Source organism: Chiloscyllium plagiosum, chromosome 3 (assembly GCF_004010195.1).
Source record: "Chiloscyllium plagiosum isolate BGI_BamShark_2017 chromosome 3, ASM401019v2, whole genome shotgun sequence".
NCBI classification, from domain to species: Eukaryota; Metazoa; Chordata; class Chondrichthyes; order Orectolobiformes; family Hemiscylliidae; genus Chiloscyllium; species Chiloscyllium plagiosum.
In genome coordinates, this window is record NC_057712.1 from 95,456,419 (window position 1) to 95,475,092 (window position 18,674).

Here is an 18,674-nt window from a genome sequence, read left to right on the forward strand (position 1 = left end):
TAAGGTTAAGGGAGAACTTCTCCTTGAAGCTTATAAATTAGAATTCAGTAGTTTAAGAAAAATCAAACATTTGCATTACTTGCAAGAAAAAAAAACTGTGACAGAAAATTTTTGACAATGAAAGATATCATGATTATGGAATAATTCAGAAATAGTACTCTGGTTACAAATAACATCTTTAGATCAAGCATTAAGTATCAAAGATCAAAGAAGTGGCAGTCCTGGCAGATTCCTACGATATCTTACACAGACAGTTACAATAGGGAAATAGTCATTTGGGAATCAACTAGAAAATTGGGAGGGTGGAAAATCTGAGAATGAAAAAGGCTTAGGGGGTTCCAGATTTCGACCCAATGACACTGAAGGAACAGCAATATATTTCCGTATCAGGATGGTGTTGGCTAGGAAGGGAATTTGCAGTTGGTGGTGTTCTCATGTATTGCTGCCTTTATCTTTCTAGATGGTAGTGGTCATGGGTTTGGAAGCTGCAGTTTAAGGGGCTTGGTGACTTTCTGCAGTACACATTGTAGATGGTACACACTGCTGTCATTGAGAGCCGGTGGTAGAGGGACAGAATGTTTGTGGGTGTGCTGCCAATGCAATGTGTTGCTTTGTCCTGGATAGTGTGAGCTTCTAGAGTGTTGTTGGAACATAACCCATCCAGATTTATGGGGATCATTCTGCCACACCACATCATCATTGTTTCTCTACCCAGACAAACTCACACACTACTTCTGCCCTTCAGATCTTCACTTTGGAGGTCAGGGACAGCCAAGACTTGTATACTTCTGTCAGATCCCTTTATAGCTATCACAGGATGCGTTTTATTGCTCTCACCTTACATTCTCAGAGCTCATTTACTTTGTACTTACTTAGAGACTGCTATGTATAGTGTTTCACCCACTGGGACATTGGACTTTTCCAGGTCGCTAAATCAATCCAGGCTGGTCGGTGTGGTGGCATGACCTCCTTTGCCAATTAGTAAGAAAACGTACTGTCCTCATTTCCAGCAGCACCTCTACATTCCTGGGGGGAAACTGAGGAGCCAACTTGCATTTCTGAACCATTTCCTTGGGTATAACAATAGAGGGCCACAGTGTGAAGGGCCGCTCCTGGCTTGCAGTGTCAGAAGTAATGCCCAACTGGCATTTAAATATAGTGCCAGAGCCAAAAGTATCACAAAACCCTGGCAGCCCTGAGCACTTCCAGCCCTCCTGCTGCACTACTCCACGAGACAGGCAGTGGAGAAGACGGTTGCATGATTAATGAGCTGAACAGCAGAAGACCAAGAAAAATTGACATGGGCTGTGGCAGATTGGATGTCAGTCTCAATTGAAAGAGCACTTCGGCAAGCAAATTGGAAAATTCAGGATAAATTTAGAATCTAACAAGCCAGATTCACTCTGGGATCTAACTTAAGCACTGTTTATATCAGCTGGGATCATAACATTAATGAAATGGAAAAGACACCAGTTTCTCTATCTCTCTATATAATTATATTGCTGCCTTTATCCTTCTGGATGGTAATAATAAGTAGAGCTTATGAACGTCTACACCAGTTTGTTAGCAGAGAAATCTACGGACTACAGAGTGATTAAGCGGGCAGCTGTTAAGGTTAAGGGAGAACTTCTGCTTGACACTTATCAACTAGAATTCAGTAGTTTAAGAAAAATAATTTTTCATGGATTTGAAAGCTGCAGTTTAAGGAGTTTGGTGACTTTCTGCAGTACACATTGTAGATGGTACACACTGCTGCTGTTGAGAGCCGGTGGTAGAGGGACAGAACGTTTGTGGGTATGCTGCCAATACAATGGGTTGCTTTGTCCTGGATAGTGTGAAGCTTCACGTCTGGAATCAACACAAAACTTTGTGTTGTCTTCATATCCTATACTGTCTTCCCAAATGTGGATGCTAATCACAGAATATGTTATTCTAATGTGACCAAAACAATAATTGATATTGATTTATCTACTATTTGAAATTGGTTCAAATTTCACTCAGGTTTGTGCCAGTAAGAGTGCGGTAGGTTTTTCAGACATATGGTGGGACCAATCTGTACTGAAGTTAAACATCTAATGAATACAGGTGCTGTATCTCATGAGGAAATACAACATAGGATATTGAGCTCAATTTCGATACAACCTAACTTTGGGCCAAAAAAAACAGAGATGACTCAAAAAACTTAGCAGGTCTGGCAGCATCTGTGGAGAGAAAGCAGAATTAATGTTCTGTTTTTGTTTCTGATTTCCAGCATCTGCAGTTCTTTCAGTTCTTTGTAAAGTGGAGTAATGCTGAAACTGAGTAAATGTGTGTATTCTGCTTGGAAAAAACATCTAAAATCAGAATGTGAATGCATAATATCTTGCCTTACTTCATATACTTCATCATAACCTAATCTCTTTTCCAATTGCTCCTGACAGGGGGTTTACTCTTCTCCCTTGTAGTTTCTATGGGCTGATTGTCAGTTGCAGTTTTTCTGGTGGGATTTCGCCACAACACTTAACAAGATTTCTCACCTTACCTGACCAAACCCACTTCATTAGCCACCTATCCCAAGCCTACGGCATCTCTCCTATCTGTTTTGAGCTCAAACTTACCACACTTTGTTTGTGGAATAACACTGCACTCAGCAGGTATCTGCTTCAGGAACCCAGGCACTTATGCCACATTTGAAAAGCTGTTGTGCACCCAAAAATGTGATGGAAATCTGACATTGCCGTTCACTGGTTCTGTAATGGCATAGCAATCACAAAGCCATTCTGCTTACAACACATGGACAGCATGGCTAACAACACCATTCTCTCACCCAAGATGCCGTTTAATTCCCAGGCCACACATTTTACCTGTTCTGAGCTACATCCCATGATCCCTCTCTAAGTCACTGTTACACTGTCCCCAAAGCCCACTAAGGACCACAGTTTGTCCTTGACCAGTAGGGGAACAATACATATAGTCAAGCCATCGGAAGATTATAAATGCTGCAGCATTCTGCTCTCATCTATTGGAACCAGCAATCAATGAGGTCCTGTCTGTCTCGTAGTGCCTGATATAGCTGAGGTCTGTCTCACACACACAAGGAGATCTTCCTCCTATCCAGTGGCTGTCCTCCTCTTCCTCAGAAGGCTGCACCAGGTACCCCCAGCTCCCCAGCATCCAGACAGCACGACATTACCTGCTCCAATTGTGCACAGCACAGTACACTAGGATGATTCAGCTCATTCTGTCCAGACTTTACTGGTGAGCCTCCCCCAGCACAGTCCAAGCAGCAGGAACTGTATCTGCACAACCCCTCCTTGGGCCTGGTCACAGCATCTGTGCCAACCTGGTGAAGATGTCTCACTGGTTGCAAGAGCAGCACTTTAAATCAAAATGTGAGTGCCTACTGCACTCTGACCCTGTCCCCATTCCAGATCCAAATCAATCGTTTAACTTTCCATTGAATTCAGTAGAGCCCATCATCATGCTTATGTGAGATATGTTGCAGCAATGGTCCCCTCCTCAAACAGTACTCATGGAAATTTCACCAAGTGTTGGGATACTATTGGCCAGCATTCACCTTTTTTTAAATTATTGCCACAAATGTCAGCAGCATTGAGATGGCAAGGTTAGATTTGTAAGGACCAATGGCTTGGTGTAAGTCATGTTTGACCAGTGTTTTAACATCTGAAGCAGGTTTACTCTGTATAGATCACAAATGGGTAAAGAAACAAACTCCTCCTCTGGCCTATCGTGCCCTCAAATGCTGTTCTACTTACTCTCCATATAACCTGAGTTACCCCTGTCACCATCCATGTCCCCACCTCAACATGTCCCTCTGCTTGCCCCACCAGTTTTGATTTGCCTGTCCTTTTTGGCAGAGATTCTCCCAGTGCCCCTTTATGACCTGCTGCATCATCCTTAGTGGTGAACAGTTGGATTACCAGGATTGCATTTGCTGTAGATTTGATACTTTCAATGAACAGCCCCTAGGCTTGACTGACTGGACCTCTGACTGCTGTGTTTGCAGTTACTTGGCTGATGGTATCCAATTCCCATGATTGCTTATGATCTACCTAGAGGAATAATACTGACCAGTCCCCAGATTGCAGTCAGACACATATTCCCTGACTGTGCCTGATGGAGTAGACAACTGCCTGTGGTTAATCCTCTTGACTGTGTACAGACTGTGCCCATTGTTGACAGTCTCAGAATTCCCTGACTAACAACAACCCCACCAACCCCCCACCCCAGATCCCCCCCTCCCCCTTCAGGCAGATCCCTCCTGACAAGAAGCGTATGTGGGTCTCTGCACAAACAATCATGTCGATACAGCTGTACTCATTAGCTTTAGGCTCTGTTAAAGCGACAATACACCAACAGGCATGGCAACGCAAGGACACTGTGCACAGGTAAGTCGGCACTAAGTAAGTAAATGTCAAGTGAGCAAGCAAGCAGCCCTGAGATACAGCCTGGTTCAATCCATGAGCTAGGTGCCTGACCACAGTTTTGTCCTTTCTGTAGCCTTTCATTCCTAGTTGTTGGTCCACCTGGAAATGCAGATATGTGCTTCCTAAAGGTCTAAGTGAATTAGAAAGATGTCATGAAGATCCAGTCCTACACTGGCTCCCTCCCACAACTCTTTCCTCAATATATCGGCAACTGCTTCAGTGCTGTTTCATGCTCCCGACAGAACCTTGACAAATTTGTTCATTCTTCCTCCAATGTCCGCGCCCCCCCCAACCTAGAACTTTCACATTATCCATTTCCTACACTTCCCTTCCTTTCCTTGATCTCTCTGTCTCCATTTCAGGGAATAAACTGCTCAATGCCATCCACTACAAAGCCACTGACTCCCACAGCTACTTTCACTCCAGCTTGTCATACTCCACGTACTGGAAGGATTCCATCCCATCCTTGCAGTTCTTTTGTTCATGTTGCATCTGTTCGGATGATGCCACCTTCCAAAACAGCACTGCTGGCAAGGCTCACCTTCTTCCATAACCTTGGTTTCCTGCCCACTGTGGTTGAGAGAGCCCTCAACCGCATCCGACCTATCACTCGAGCTTCTGCCCTTGCCTCTTCCCATCACTCACAACAGCGTTATTGGGTCCCCCTTGTCCTCACTTTTTATCCCACCAGCCTCCCCATTCAATGAATTATTCTTTGCCATTTCAGACAACTCCAGCAAAATGCCACCACCAAACACATCTTCCCCTCACTTGCCCTCCGAGACACGCTCGTCCATTCCAAGACCACAAACACCACCCCTTCCCACAGCACTTTCCCAAATTACTGTAGAAAGTGCAACACCTGCCCCTTCACCTTCACCCTGCTCACCATCCAAGGGCCTAAACAGTCCTCCAATCTTGTGTATTGTATTCACTGCACACAATGTGGCCTACTCCACATTGGAGAAACCAAATGCAGCCTGGCTGACCGCTTTGTGAAACATCTCTGGTTTTGCACATGCAGGACCCTGACCTTCCTGTAGCTGGTCATTTTAACATAGGGTCCTGCCCACATGTCTGTCCTCAGTATGCTGCAATGCTCCAGCGAATCACAGCACAAACTGGGATAGCAACATCACACCTTCAGACTAGGCACTTTACAGCCTTCTGAATGTAATATTGAGTTCAACATCTTCAAATTGTGAACCAGATCTCACTCCTTCTCTTTCTTTTAAATTTACTTGTTACATTCTCTGTCACCATCTCCTCTCTCCCCTCTCTCACCCAGTGGGACTGCCTGTTCTTTCTATGTGGCAGTTAGACACACCATTACTATTCTATTCTCACATTATGATCACTTAATCTGAACCATCAACATCTTTTCTCCATCAGCACTCTACACTCACCACCACCCTCCTCACCCCCACCCCAATCATTGCATAAATGCCATCCCTCCCCACTTCACTTCATCCCTGCTGAAGAGTCGTCTAGACTCAAAATGTTAGCTTGTCCTCTGACCATGGATGCTCCCTGACCTGCTGTGATCTTCAGCATTTGTTGTTTTCAGTACACATTCCAGCATCTGCCGCAATTTGCTCTGACGTCATGATGACCCAGATGGGTTTGTCAATTATTGTAGTGTGTGTATGTGTGTGTGCACATGTGTGTATGTGTGGGGGTGTGTGTATGGATTGTGCCTTGCGATGGTGTTTGATGCTGAGAAACATGAAGGCTCCTTGCAGCGAGGAATGAGCTGAAGATGTGCGTTGGGAATTCTTGACGTCTGCTTTGTTCGGAAAGATAGAAAGCTGCATATTAATGAGGTGACTTGTGCACTTAATAAACCACTTAACAAGCAGTAATCCGTCTCAATTAGCAACTCACTGCTGCCGAATGAGAAACTTGCCTCAGTGCCTGACAGATGCATAAAGGATGAACAAATTTCTCCCAATATCAAGATAGGCCTTATCAGACTTCTCATGTGATTCTGTCACAAACCTGGCCACAGAACATATCATTCCTGTAAGATTTCACCCATTGTTTCTTCACCATCTTTTAATTCTCTACTCTCACAATGCTGCTTTAGCAGTTTCCTCTTAATTTCCTTTTGTATTCTATCCCAATTACCTTGATCTTCCCCTTGTTTCTTTGCATTTTTTCTTAATTGTTAATTTTCCATTATTCTTAAATTTCCTGATAACAAAATGCATGAATAATAATCAGCAGTTATCCTGATAAAAAATGATAACCAAGTTCCTCCAAAACAAAATAAGTGATTTTTCATTTGGTGTGCTAAATGCATTAAAATCACCAAAATGAGTACTTGAAAAGATCGCCGTTATGTGTTTTATTACAGAGGTTTTATTAAGCATTGGAATCCTAATGTGGAGGAGACATCTCAACATTCAAGGAAAATATTGCAAATATTATTTCATCCATGTGACTTGTATTGGCAATTTCTATCCTGGACTATTTTATAAGATAAGCTCCATCAACTGTCTTTGCCCAAAATCGACAAATACAATTATGAAGTGGATGGTTTTAATCTTGACACAAGCCTTTTCTTGAAATGACTGTTATTACAGTGGCCCTTAGCCACTCAACATTACATCGTATTGCAAACAATTTCCTAAACTGTTAAACATCTTTTGCAAACAATTCCTAATCTCCCCAAAATCCTAGTATCAATATTCTACCTATAATAGAGCATGATGTTTCTGTTCTCCTTATTAAGCAAATCACTTAATCATTCCTAACCATTTTTAACGACTATTATTAAAAGGTGCAAGCTTGAAAATAATCCGAGAGTAAAAGCCTAATTAGAGTTTAATTAGAGTTTAAGACATGTTGCAAAGGTGAGATGAACAAAAAATGTCATTCTATGGCAATACAATACTGAAGAATAACAAGAAACTGGAGGACACATGAAAACATTTATAAAATTTCAATAACTTAGTCCACAGACTTGAAAAATCTTAGCATGACTTTCTTACAATTTTCACAAAAAACATATTTTTCTTCTGTGAAAATCAATGCCAACTGATTAATTTCATCTGGACAAATGTCATTGTTTTTCACAAATGTGCAGAAATTTCACTTTTGCAAAATGCTGTTTCTGATTAAATTGAAACTTCAGACTATTAATGGTTTACATACTAGCTTCGAAAAAGCAAAGTCATTTTTCAATAGCAAAAAAGAGAGCGACCGTTGGGAATACAAAGGAAAGAGAAAGGAATGAGGGAATTAAAAAAGTTAGTTGAAAACCTTCAGCCATGAAAAGACATATAGCTTATTAAAGATTTTTAGAACATATACATAGCTGAAAGTATCATTCATTTGTCTGACAAGTATCTTCTTATTGAGCATATTGTTAATATTGTGAAAGTTACACAAGATAAATGCATTCAGTAAAAATTATCTTTCCAAATGCTGAGTCTGTGAAATTATAAGTTGTAGAGAATTGTATATTTAGTTTTACATAAATTTTGGCAGATCTTGAACTTGCTTAAATATCCATGTTGATCAGAAATTAAATGTGAAATGCAGTTCGGTTAGTTTCCCAACTGACAAAGTCACATTTAGCAAACCATTAATGATGTGACGCATCCCAGATTATTTTTATACCTTGTTTGACAGACACTTCTGGGAATGTCTTCTTGTTTAACATCGTCAGCAGAGCTTCCAGTTAAACTTCCTTACGTGGCATTAAATACTGCTGAGCTGAATGGCATTTACTCACCCTGCACTCTAAGAATCATGGTCTGGCTTGGCAAGAAGCTAGAAACACATATTTTTCACAACAGCTGACCTCCAAAGTTAGGCCCATCTGGTCCTGTTTTCAATAAGTTTTGGGATCAGTCTGCACTAATTAGAGGAAAATTTTAAGTCAACAATTGAAATACTTGGTCTTTTCATATCCACAGACTGACAGTTGGACAAAGGGTCTAATTGCTTTCATGGGTCTACAAGTTATGTTCTTTTTTCAGCTCTCCAAGCTCTGAGCCAGATACTAGTGTCGACGTGCTGTGAGAGATTTTTGGATCAACAGCAGTCCTGTCTATTTTGAGCTTTGTCACAGCTTGAAATTTTAATTTATTTTGATGATGCTGCCAGTCATATTATGACAGGCCCTGGCTTAATCTTAGAATATCAGGTATTTCCCTTAGCAGAAGAAGTAGTTTTGAACAATTGAGGAGATACATACATTTCAATTTTGATCCAGTACAATATATGATTATGTTATTAAGAGATGATCACGAATGAATACTGGAAAATGTTCAGCCGACTGTCAAGGAAGCCTCCTATCAAACTCTGCACATTTGCCTCTGGAATGGTAGAACAGGAAAGTGTCAGGTCTGAAAGCCTCAGGACAGTTGGCGAATGCCTTGACCACTGGAGTTATAAATGTCATATGACAAACCTTTTTCTGGAGACACTTGGGAATAGAGTTGAATTTTGATTTAAAGGTTTTTTTGCTGAATTAGCTGTAACCTAGATTACTTATTTTTAGAAATGTGAAATGAATTTAATAAATTCCACATTTTGAATTCAGTATAGAGTTTATTTTAACTCTACAACAATCATTTTTCTTTTATTTCTTATTCATCTATTTTTGAAGTTCAGTTGTATGTGCTTTACAGCTGTTCAGTAGAGTTCATGCTTTATGAAATTTTAGCTTAACTTGTAATGAGCACATATTGTTAGGCGTTAGTGTTATGTTTGTTTCCTCGGCACAAGATTGGAAAAGCTTCGATAACACAAAATAGTAAAGAAGCCATACAGTAGGTCAATCATTTCAAGTTTATAGATTGTTTAGAATGTTAGAAATCAAAACAAGTTTTAGTCAGTTATTTAAGTGTATCCATGTTCTTAATAAAGCTAATCATATTACACAGATGTTAAGTAAATAATTCAGAGAAAAAAAAACTTCTATTGAGCAATCAGAAAAAATGAAACTCCATTCATTTGGGCTCATTGCCTTAATTTTCAACTAATTTCTGTCAAATAAATTATCCTTGACTGCACAAGAAATGAGGTGGGTCCAAATCTAATCAGTAACCTTTCACCACATTCTCTGAAAAAACCCAGTTGCTCTATAATTACACTAAGAACACTTCTTTATATTTTATTCATCTTTTATTTATATCACACATTGTCATGCTATACCTTAGATATTCATTAAAAAACAACGAAATTCTTGTTTGGCACAAACAGATAAAAACAAATGATACATGTTCGAATCAATTCGCTTTGATTTATAGTCAGTGTTCCATTCATGTCATTTTGCTTCAGGCGATTAATTGATCGCTCCAAAGCAACTATATTATTTTAAATAGGATCCAAAACAATCTTTCACATACATTAAATTGAAGGTATGGATTGCTATTCGCAAGCCTTCAAACATTGTATTTAAAATGCTTCTACTTTGCACAGTAATACTAAAAACGGCTTAGTATTTTTTTAAAGAGAAACAAATGATGTATAATCTAATAGGGCACCATACAACAAAATGATTGCCTATAGTTACCAGGAAGTAAACTCTTCATTACAAAGTGGGTGATGAAACATAAATAATCCGGTGCCACTTGGTGTTTGACTCGATTAATGGTTCGACTCTCGAGTTTCGTCATATGAAAGAACTAGGAACCCATTGACGATCGGGGAGCTGCAATGAAGAAATTATAAAGAGAAAAAAAATTACTCCGATCTTAACCTGGAGATAAATCTGACTTTAGTCTGTCAGAAAATCCCCGTGGTTTACCTGGTTCACGCTTACTTTTAGCGCCGAATTAATCCTGTCCCAGAAAGAATGGGCATTATTAAACATAACACAGTTCGAATATAGTAGTCGAGAGTTCGACACTGGCGCTCCTGGTCGCCGCTCTAACAAAACGTTGGACATCAATTTTTATCAGAGGGAAGGAAATAGCGCGCCCCGGGAAGGGAGACTGGCAAATCATTCGATTTGGGGGGTGCAAAAGAAACTGTCGAAAGTAAGCTACGATTGAAATTTCCAGTTGGTAAGTAAAATTAATGCTACAGTGACAGTGCAGAAGCCGAAAGTTGCCAAATTGCTGATCAGTTTTAAATGCATGTTCCTCGTGTATTCAATGTTTCGCATTTCACAGGACACTTGGATTTCGCTTAAGTTTGGGGCGTTACTTTGCTCTTCCTAATTTAAATCCAATCAAAGCAGAGATTGGCTGAAAATGTGTTTGAAATGTGGAAGATAACTGACTTTCTTGCTTTGTTCCAAATGTTTTATCACCTTACCGAATCCCCTCGGTCAGCTTCATAGAAAGGTGAAAGGACCAACCCACCTTCTCTCTTCTGTCCTTAATTGCTGAAGTCGAGAAAGAAAAATCAATATAGTGCCATTAATTTATTTAAAAGTATTGTTTCATGGGATGTGGGCATCGCTGCTAAAGCCATTCTTTGTTGTCTATTCCTTGAGAAGGTGGTGCTGCAGTCCATGTGTTAAGAAGGGAGTTTCAGAATTGCCACTCAGTGACAATGAAGGAATAGCTATACAGGCCCAGGCTTTCCAATGGTCAGATAGTCGTTTCTGCAGGATGGACTGGGACTGTCCATTAGTAGCATGCGGAGTTCTCTATTCAGGTGACTCCAAGAGATTTGCCAGGGAAATTTTAAAATTATCCTTAATAAGGATTCCCCTGAAAACAACTCCTTAAAGTCAAAGAATGAGTCAGAATGGAAAGTCTTATCTTTAGACTCACCACTAACACATATCCAACTGACACCTCTGACTCCTAACACAACACAACCCAATTTCCACCCTCCACTAGATCTGACCAGCCCTCACTTCCACTGAGGAACCAAAAAAATTCCATTTATTTAGGCTCAATAGCTTAATTTTCAACTAAATTGCTGTCAAATCAATTATCCTTGACTTTATAAGAAATTAGGCGGTTCCAAATCCAGTCAGTGACCTTTCACCACATTCTCGGAAAAATGTCCAGTTGCTGTATAATTAAAATAAGAATGATTCTTTATATTTTATACATATTTTATTTATTTTGTAGTTAAAACTATTTCAACATTGCCATGTAGTACCTCAGATATTGATGGAAAATCTCAGCAGGTCTGGCAGCATCAATGGAGAGAAAGCAGATTTAACACTTCAGATCCAATGACCCTTCTTCAGAATATTCCGAATAAGGATCACTGGACATGAAACATTAACTCTGATTTCTTTCCACAGATACTGCCAGATCTGCTGAGATTTTGCAGCAATTTCTGTATTTATTTCAGATTTCCAGCATTTATCAGACCTCATTTCATCCCAAACTCAAACCCAAATTCCCCAACCCCATACTCCCCACCCCTCCCAGTCTAAGCCCCCATCCCACTCAACTGCAGACCAGCACCCCATCCTCACACCAACTCAGCCTGATATTGCACCCCCCCTCCCCCCACAGCCAGACCAGGCACTGTCACTTATCTGACACACCCTTTCTCAAACTAAGCCCATTACTTATTGGTGATCTAATTGTAACCTCATATCCACTTTCCCGTCTACCCGGATAATCTTTCAACCCTTTGCTTAACAAGAATCTATCTACTTCTGCCTTAAAAATATTCAAACAGTGAATCCAATATGTGATTCTCTCCTACTTTAAGATTCTTCAAAATTTTATACTTGTCCCGATCAGATATTGTAAAATAATCTAGTCACATTTGCCAGCATTTGGCCCATACTCCTCTAAACCCTTTATAATCATATACCCATCCAGGTATCTTTTAAATGTTGTAATTGTTCCAGCCTCTTTCCTCTGGCAGTTCAATCCACATATCCACGACCCTCTGCCCCTTAGGTCCCTTTTAAATCTTTCCCCCTCACCTTAAATCTATGCCCTCTAGTTTTGGACTCCACAACCCTGGGGAAAAGACCTTGGCTATTCACGCTATCCATGCCCCTCATGATTTTATAAAACGCAATGAGGTCACTCCTCAGCTTCCAAAGCTCCCTGGAAAATAGCTCCAGCCTATTCAACCTCTCCCTATCGGTCAAAACATCCAACCCTGGCCACATCCTCATAAATGTTTTCTGAACCCTTTCAAGTTTGACAATATTGTTCATTGTACTCAAGATGCTGTCTCATCAGTGCCCTATAGAGCTATTCACTTACCTGGATTCCGGATACCTCACTCACTTGCTACACTATCCTCTTACTCACCTGTCACCCAATTCTCTCACCCACGTGGCATTGTAGCCCATTACCTACTTATTTGTCACCCTAACCCTCACTTACCTTGCACACTTACTTTTCACAGTCATTGTCAAACTAGCCTTGGAAACTATTTGACTTCTGAAATGCAGCAGCATGATATAAGAAAAAGGTATTCTGATGGGATGCATCCAAGAATATTACAGATGTAGCTGCAGAGATAGTGGGTGCAATGTCAGTAATCTTCCAAGAATCCTATTCTGGAAAAGTGCCAGAAGACTGGAAAATGGCTGATGAAACACCTTTATTCAAAAAGTGAACGAGACAATTTGTGAAGAAGGTCATAGATGATCTGGTGGAAAACATTTTACTTTAAAGAATAAATTTTACTTTTTAGCTGTGCATTAAATGAGGGAGAGGATAGAAAGAAGTGTCAGGTGAGAATTTTTTTAAACTGTGAAAGATAATTAAAGGTGATGCCTAAAACTGACTTCAGTGTCAATACTTTAATGTATGACACTTTATATTGGCATACTTCACTCATGCCAATGCCAACTTGCTGCAAGAAAATAATCAACATATCTACCATTGACAAAAAGTTCCAGCTTTCTAAAAATGTTTCCTGGAATTTATGTCATACTTATTTTAATATTACAAAATAATATCTGCATACAGAATTCAATTTATTTACATTATTCTAAATATATTTATAAACTTTGTTTCTGAAATGTTCCCCAGGTCATATAATGTTATATAAGTGAAATATATATTGAAGGAAGTGTATTTTGTACCTTGCTAATCCTACTCATTATATTTAAAAGGAAATGGTTTTTTAAACATAATGTCATACTAAAATAAGCATTTCAAAATTAGGAGTGTACAGTTAAATTTATTTTTCTGCAAATGTGTCATAAATCAAATCTCAAATGTGGAAATTCTTACATTGAAAATATGCTTATATATAAAACTCATGACTTAGCATTGGTATGGCCATTCATTTTATAAACAGTCAAGCACAAAGAGATCTCGATCAATTGAGTCAATGGACTGAGGAGTGGCAGATGGAGTTTAATTTGGAGAAATGTGAGGTATTGCATTTTGGTGAAACAAACAAGGGCAGAACTTAAATAATTAATGGTAGGTCTCTGTGTAGTGTTGTAGAACAGAAAGACCTTGGGGTTCAGGTACGTAATTCTTTGAAATTTTCAACACAGGTAGACAGGGTGGTTAAGAAGGCATTTAGCACACTCGCCTTCATTGCTCAGACCTTTGAGTATAGGAGTTGGGACATCATGTTGAGGTTGTACAGGGAGTTGATGAGGTCTCCTTTGGAGTACAGAGTGCAATTCTGGTCACCCTGCTACAGGAGGGATATAATTAAATTGAAGATGGTTCAGAAAAGATTTACCAATGATGTTGCCAGGAATGGATGATTTGAATTATAAAACAGGCAGGATAGGCAGGGACTATTCAATTTTAAAAGTAAGGCGAATTGTATATATTAGCGTGTGTGTAACTCAGTAACAGAAACAGGTCAGCCAGGTTCCTTAAATTACCAAATGACAAGCTGATTCATTGCAAAATAAAACTTTCAAGCAAAGATGATTAACAAAAGATCAAAAATGCAAAAATATATCCAACTGCCCTTCTTGAAAAGTAACACATACACACACACACTTACACACACGTTCCTCCAAGCACTTTGGTAAAGTAGCAGTTAAGTTCAGAAAAAAAAGACTCACAATTTGTCCAAATGCTAGTTAACAGCAGAAGTTACTTTTCATGCAAACTATTGGCACTGTGGTTTCTTCCTGCATTGCTTATGGGTGCTTGAGATCTCGGTTTTTTTTATGGCAATAGTGTAGATTCAGACTTCGCCTTTAAGAGCCATCTATTTGCAGTGATGTGGTTTTCCAGTTGGGTTTCAACTCAAACCTTGTTGGAGAGAAGTTAAAGGTTGTTGTCAGTGGCAAATTCTCTTTGACTACATGTGCTCAAAACCAATGTATTTCACACCCTTAAATTGGATCATGTGACCTCTCTCTGAAAGTGATGATGAGTCAGTGACTCCAGTCAAGCAACTTGCATTCTATGCAAATGCAACACTTTTGCTACTGTAGCAGGTTCCTTTTGATTAAAACAGTGTTATTTTCAAAGTTTGTCCAATTAACAATGTTAATAATTAATATTTCAAATGAAATACTTTCATAACATATCTGCCCTTAGAGGTAAAAAAGCTTCACAGTAGTGAAGGTTTTCTCAAATTGGTTTGAAAATACAAGTTCTAGAGTTCTTAAAGTTCTTGGATGCTGTAATAAACAAAAGCAAGTACATTTACCCCGGTAGGATAAAAACGATGTGAACATCATGACGTTAACATAACTCAGCACCAGCAGTTTACTAATGACATACCTTTAACTCTACAAAGGATGTTTCCATTAGGCCCACTGTCAAATTGTCACTGTTTTCATCAGCTATCTATGAAATCTATAAATTCATTTTCCAAACTCAAACATAGTATGTTCTCTTTTTGAAACCATAACGTCAAATGGCTTCTTTGTGAGGCAACAACTTTTTTTTTCAGTCAATACCCTTTTTGGCTATTCCAAAAATGTTATTGAGATGCTTTTTGTGTTTAAATAAATATTTGTTGCTTTCTTTTTGGCTTTGATGCTTTACTTTCTTCTGATCCCATTCCAACTGTGGCATATTTAACTTTCTGAGCAATGTCCGTGTCTTCCTCACTCAAGACTTTTATTTTCTTTTCCAACACTTTTAGACTTTCATGCAATTCACAAATCATATCTGTCCAATTGTCTTAGAATTTTAAATGGTCTTTCTTGAATTTTCTCACTTGCCTGGATTCCTATTGCTTTTAATGTTTGTACCTGTTCTTCCATAATGCACATCCCATTTTCATTGTTCTCCAAATTGCATTAGAGTTCAAAGCTTTTCATTGCTCTTTTCATGGTGTAGTTATAGTAATTTGCCAGTTTTGACCTTTAATTCATTAGTCATCTAACTGTTCTGATTTATCAGCCATTCCTTTTTCTGATCAAGGTCTTTTTCTCAAAGTTGCTGATACTTGAAGTTCATCAAATGTTCATTGATTACCTCTTTGTTGAATTTATTTGCAAATGTAGCATTTAGATTTTTCAAGTTCTTAGTCAAGTGTTTTACTTACTGTGACTGATACTGAAGTGTTTACACCAGCTTAAGTTTTTTTATTAGCAAACTCATCATTCATGCAAGAAGGTTGATTCTCATATTGATTTGTTGCCCTTTATAAAGTCAGAGCCATACAGCATGGAAACAGACCCTCCAGTCCAACTGGCCCATGCCGACTAAGTTCCCATAAAAACCACTCCCACTTGCCTGCATTTGGCACTTATCCCTCCAAACATTTCCTAGATATGTACTTATCCAAATATCTTTTACTCAGAGAGTAGTAAGGGTATGGAATGCTTTGCCTGCAATGGTAGTAGATTCGCCAAGTTTAAGTGCATTTAAGTCGTCATTGGACGGGCATATGGACGTACATGGAATAGTGTAGGTGGGATGAGCTTCAGATTAGTATGACAGGGTGGCGCAACATCGAGGGCCGAAGGGCCTGTACTGCGCTGTAATGTTCTATGTTCTATGTTCTCTTAAATGTTGCAAGTATACCTGCATCCACCACTTCCTCTGGCAGTTCATTCCACATGTGAATGACTCCCTATGTAAAAAGGTTGCCCTTTATGTCTTTTTCAAAACTTTATCCTCTCAACTTAAAAATATACTCCCTGGTTTTGAACTCCTCCACACTTGGGAAAAGACCCTTGGTATTTATTTTATCTATGTCCCTCTTGATTTTATAAACCTGCTACGCTCAGCCTCCTACGCTCCAGTGAAAAATGTCCCAGTCTATCCAGTCTATTTTTGTAACTCAACCCCTTCATTCTTGGCAACATCCTGGTAAGTCTTTTCTGAATCCTTTCCACTGTAATAATATCCTTCCTAAAGCAGTTCGACCAGAACTGCACACAGCACTCCAGAGGAGTCCACACCAACTACCTGCACAACCTCAACATGACATCCCAGCTCCTATACTCAAAGTCTGAGCAATGAAGACAAGCATGCTAAATGCCTTTTTAACCACCCTGTTTACTTGTGATGCAAATTTCAAAGAATTACGTACTTGAACCCCGAGGTCTCTCTGGTCTACAACACTACCCAGAACCCTACCATTAATTGTATCAGTCCCACCCTTGTTTGTTTTACCAAAATGCAATATCTTGCATTTATCCAAATTAACCTATCTTAGCTTTTGGTTGAAACAACACAAGAACGCCATAGAAAATAAAAGAAAAAATCCCCAGATGTAGCTCAGGCACAGAAACCCCTGGATGTACGTGTACACGAATCATTGAAAATAGCAGGGAAAGTTCAGAACACAATTAATCAAATTTCAGTAATTTTGCTTTAAGTCGAAGCATAATGTACAAAAGTTAGGAAATTGCAAAGAACCTTTATAAAATACTTAAAAAACATAAACCTCAGCTGGAATATTGGGTGCAATACTGGATGCCATATTTTAAGGAAGAATGTGAAGATATTGGAGAGTGGAAAAAACATTTACAAAAACAGCTTCAAGTAGGCAGGCTTCAGTTTCTGAAGGGATTGGTGAAGTCAAGAGTTTTGCCTTGATAAGAGAAAGTTCTGAGAGCGGAGATTTGATAGATATATTTAAATTCATAAGAAATCTGAACAGAGCAGATAGGGAGAAATTGTTCCTGTTGTCAGAAGAGTTGAGATCCGAAAGGCACCAATATAAGGTAATTTCAAAAGTACCAGAGGCAATGTAAGAAAAATAATTTTCAGGCAGTGAGTCTTTAAAGTCTGGGATGAATTGTCTGAGGATGTAGTGGTGGTAGATTAAACTCACGCTTTGAAAACTGATTTGGATAATTACCTGAAGAGAAAATATTTGCAGAGCAGCAGGGGAAAGGCAGTGGAGTAGAACTAGCTGAGGTTCTCTTGTGTTGTGCTGTATTCATTCTATGGTTCATCATTTTAGTTTATCTCTTCTTTTGTTCATTCACTGCCTGTTGGTATCACTGGTTCTGGATTAGTGATACTGGAAGAGCACAGCAGTTCAGGCAGCATCCAAGGAGCTCCTCGGATGCTGCCTGAACTGCTGTGCTCTTCCAGCACCCCTAATCCAGAATCTGGTTTCCAGCATCTGCAGTCATTGTTTTTACCTGGTATCACTGGTTGAACTAGCGTTTATTATCAATCCCTAATTGCCCATGAGAAGATGGTGGTGGTGACCTCCTTTTTGAACTACTGTGGTCTTTTGGGGATAGGCACACCCACAGTGCTGTTGGCAAGAGAATTCCAGTGTTTTGACTCAGCAACAGTGAGGCAATGTCAATGTAATTCCGAGGTCAGGATGGAGTGTGTGACTTGGAGGGAAAAATTGCTGGTGGTGGTGGATTCTCATGGATTTGCTGCCCTTTTCATCCCTGGTGGTTGAGATCACAAGAGCCTTGGTAAATAATTGCAGTCCACCTTGTGGATGGCAAGTACTGCTGCCATAGTGCTTCACTGGTAGAAGGAGTGGATGCTGAAGGTGAGAGATGGGCTGCCAATTAAATGGGTTATTTTGTCCTGAATGGTGTCAAATGTCTTGAATGTGGTTGGAGCTACACGCATCAGGGTTTGTGGTGATTCTATCACACTCCGAACTTCTGCCTTGGTGGATGGTGGATAGCCTTTGGAGAGTCAGGAGGTGAGTTACTCTCTTCAGAATTCGTCGCTTCTGACTTGCTGTTACAACCACATTATTTATTTGGCTGGTCCAGTCAGTTTCTAATCAGTGAAAACCGTTGGATGTTGATAGTGGGGGATTCAGTGATGGTAATTCCATTATTTGTCATGGATGATGGTTGCATTCTGTCCTGTTGGAAATAGCCATTGCCTGGCATTTGTGTAGCACAAATGTTAGTTTCAACTTGTCAGCACAGACCTCAATGTTGTCTAAGTCTTCCTGTATTTGAACATGGACTGCTTTGGTATC

General features: G+C 39.5%; 1 protein-coding gene and 1 long non-coding RNA gene across 4 annotated transcripts in view; one reads left to right on the plus strand and one right to left on the minus strand.

Annotated features, from left to right (window-relative positions):
* The window catches only part of LOC122548065, a 124,693-nt gene extending 114,413 nt beyond the window's left edge, over positions 1 to 10,280 (minus strand). For 2 of the 3 annotated variants that reach the window (XR_006311160.1, XR_006311158.1), the window contains exons 1-2: positions 10,189 to 10,280; positions 8,052 to 10,092 (exon numbers count right to left, since the gene is read on the minus strand). This is a non-coding gene — a long non-coding RNA (uncharacterized LOC122548065). The remainder of the gene's footprint in view (positions 1 to 8,051; positions 10,093 to 10,188) is intronic. The other variant, XR_006311159.1, reaches the window with a different exon arrangement.
* eya4 (EYA transcriptional coactivator and phosphatase 4) overlaps positions 10,218 to 18,674 on the plus strand; it is a 554,349-nt gene continuing 545,892 nt past the window's right edge. Inside the window, exon 1 of the mRNA XM_043686452.1 lies at positions 10,218 to 10,447. The gene's annotated coding sequence lies outside the window, so the exon portion shown is untranslated. The remainder of the gene's footprint in view (positions 10,448 to 18,674) is intronic.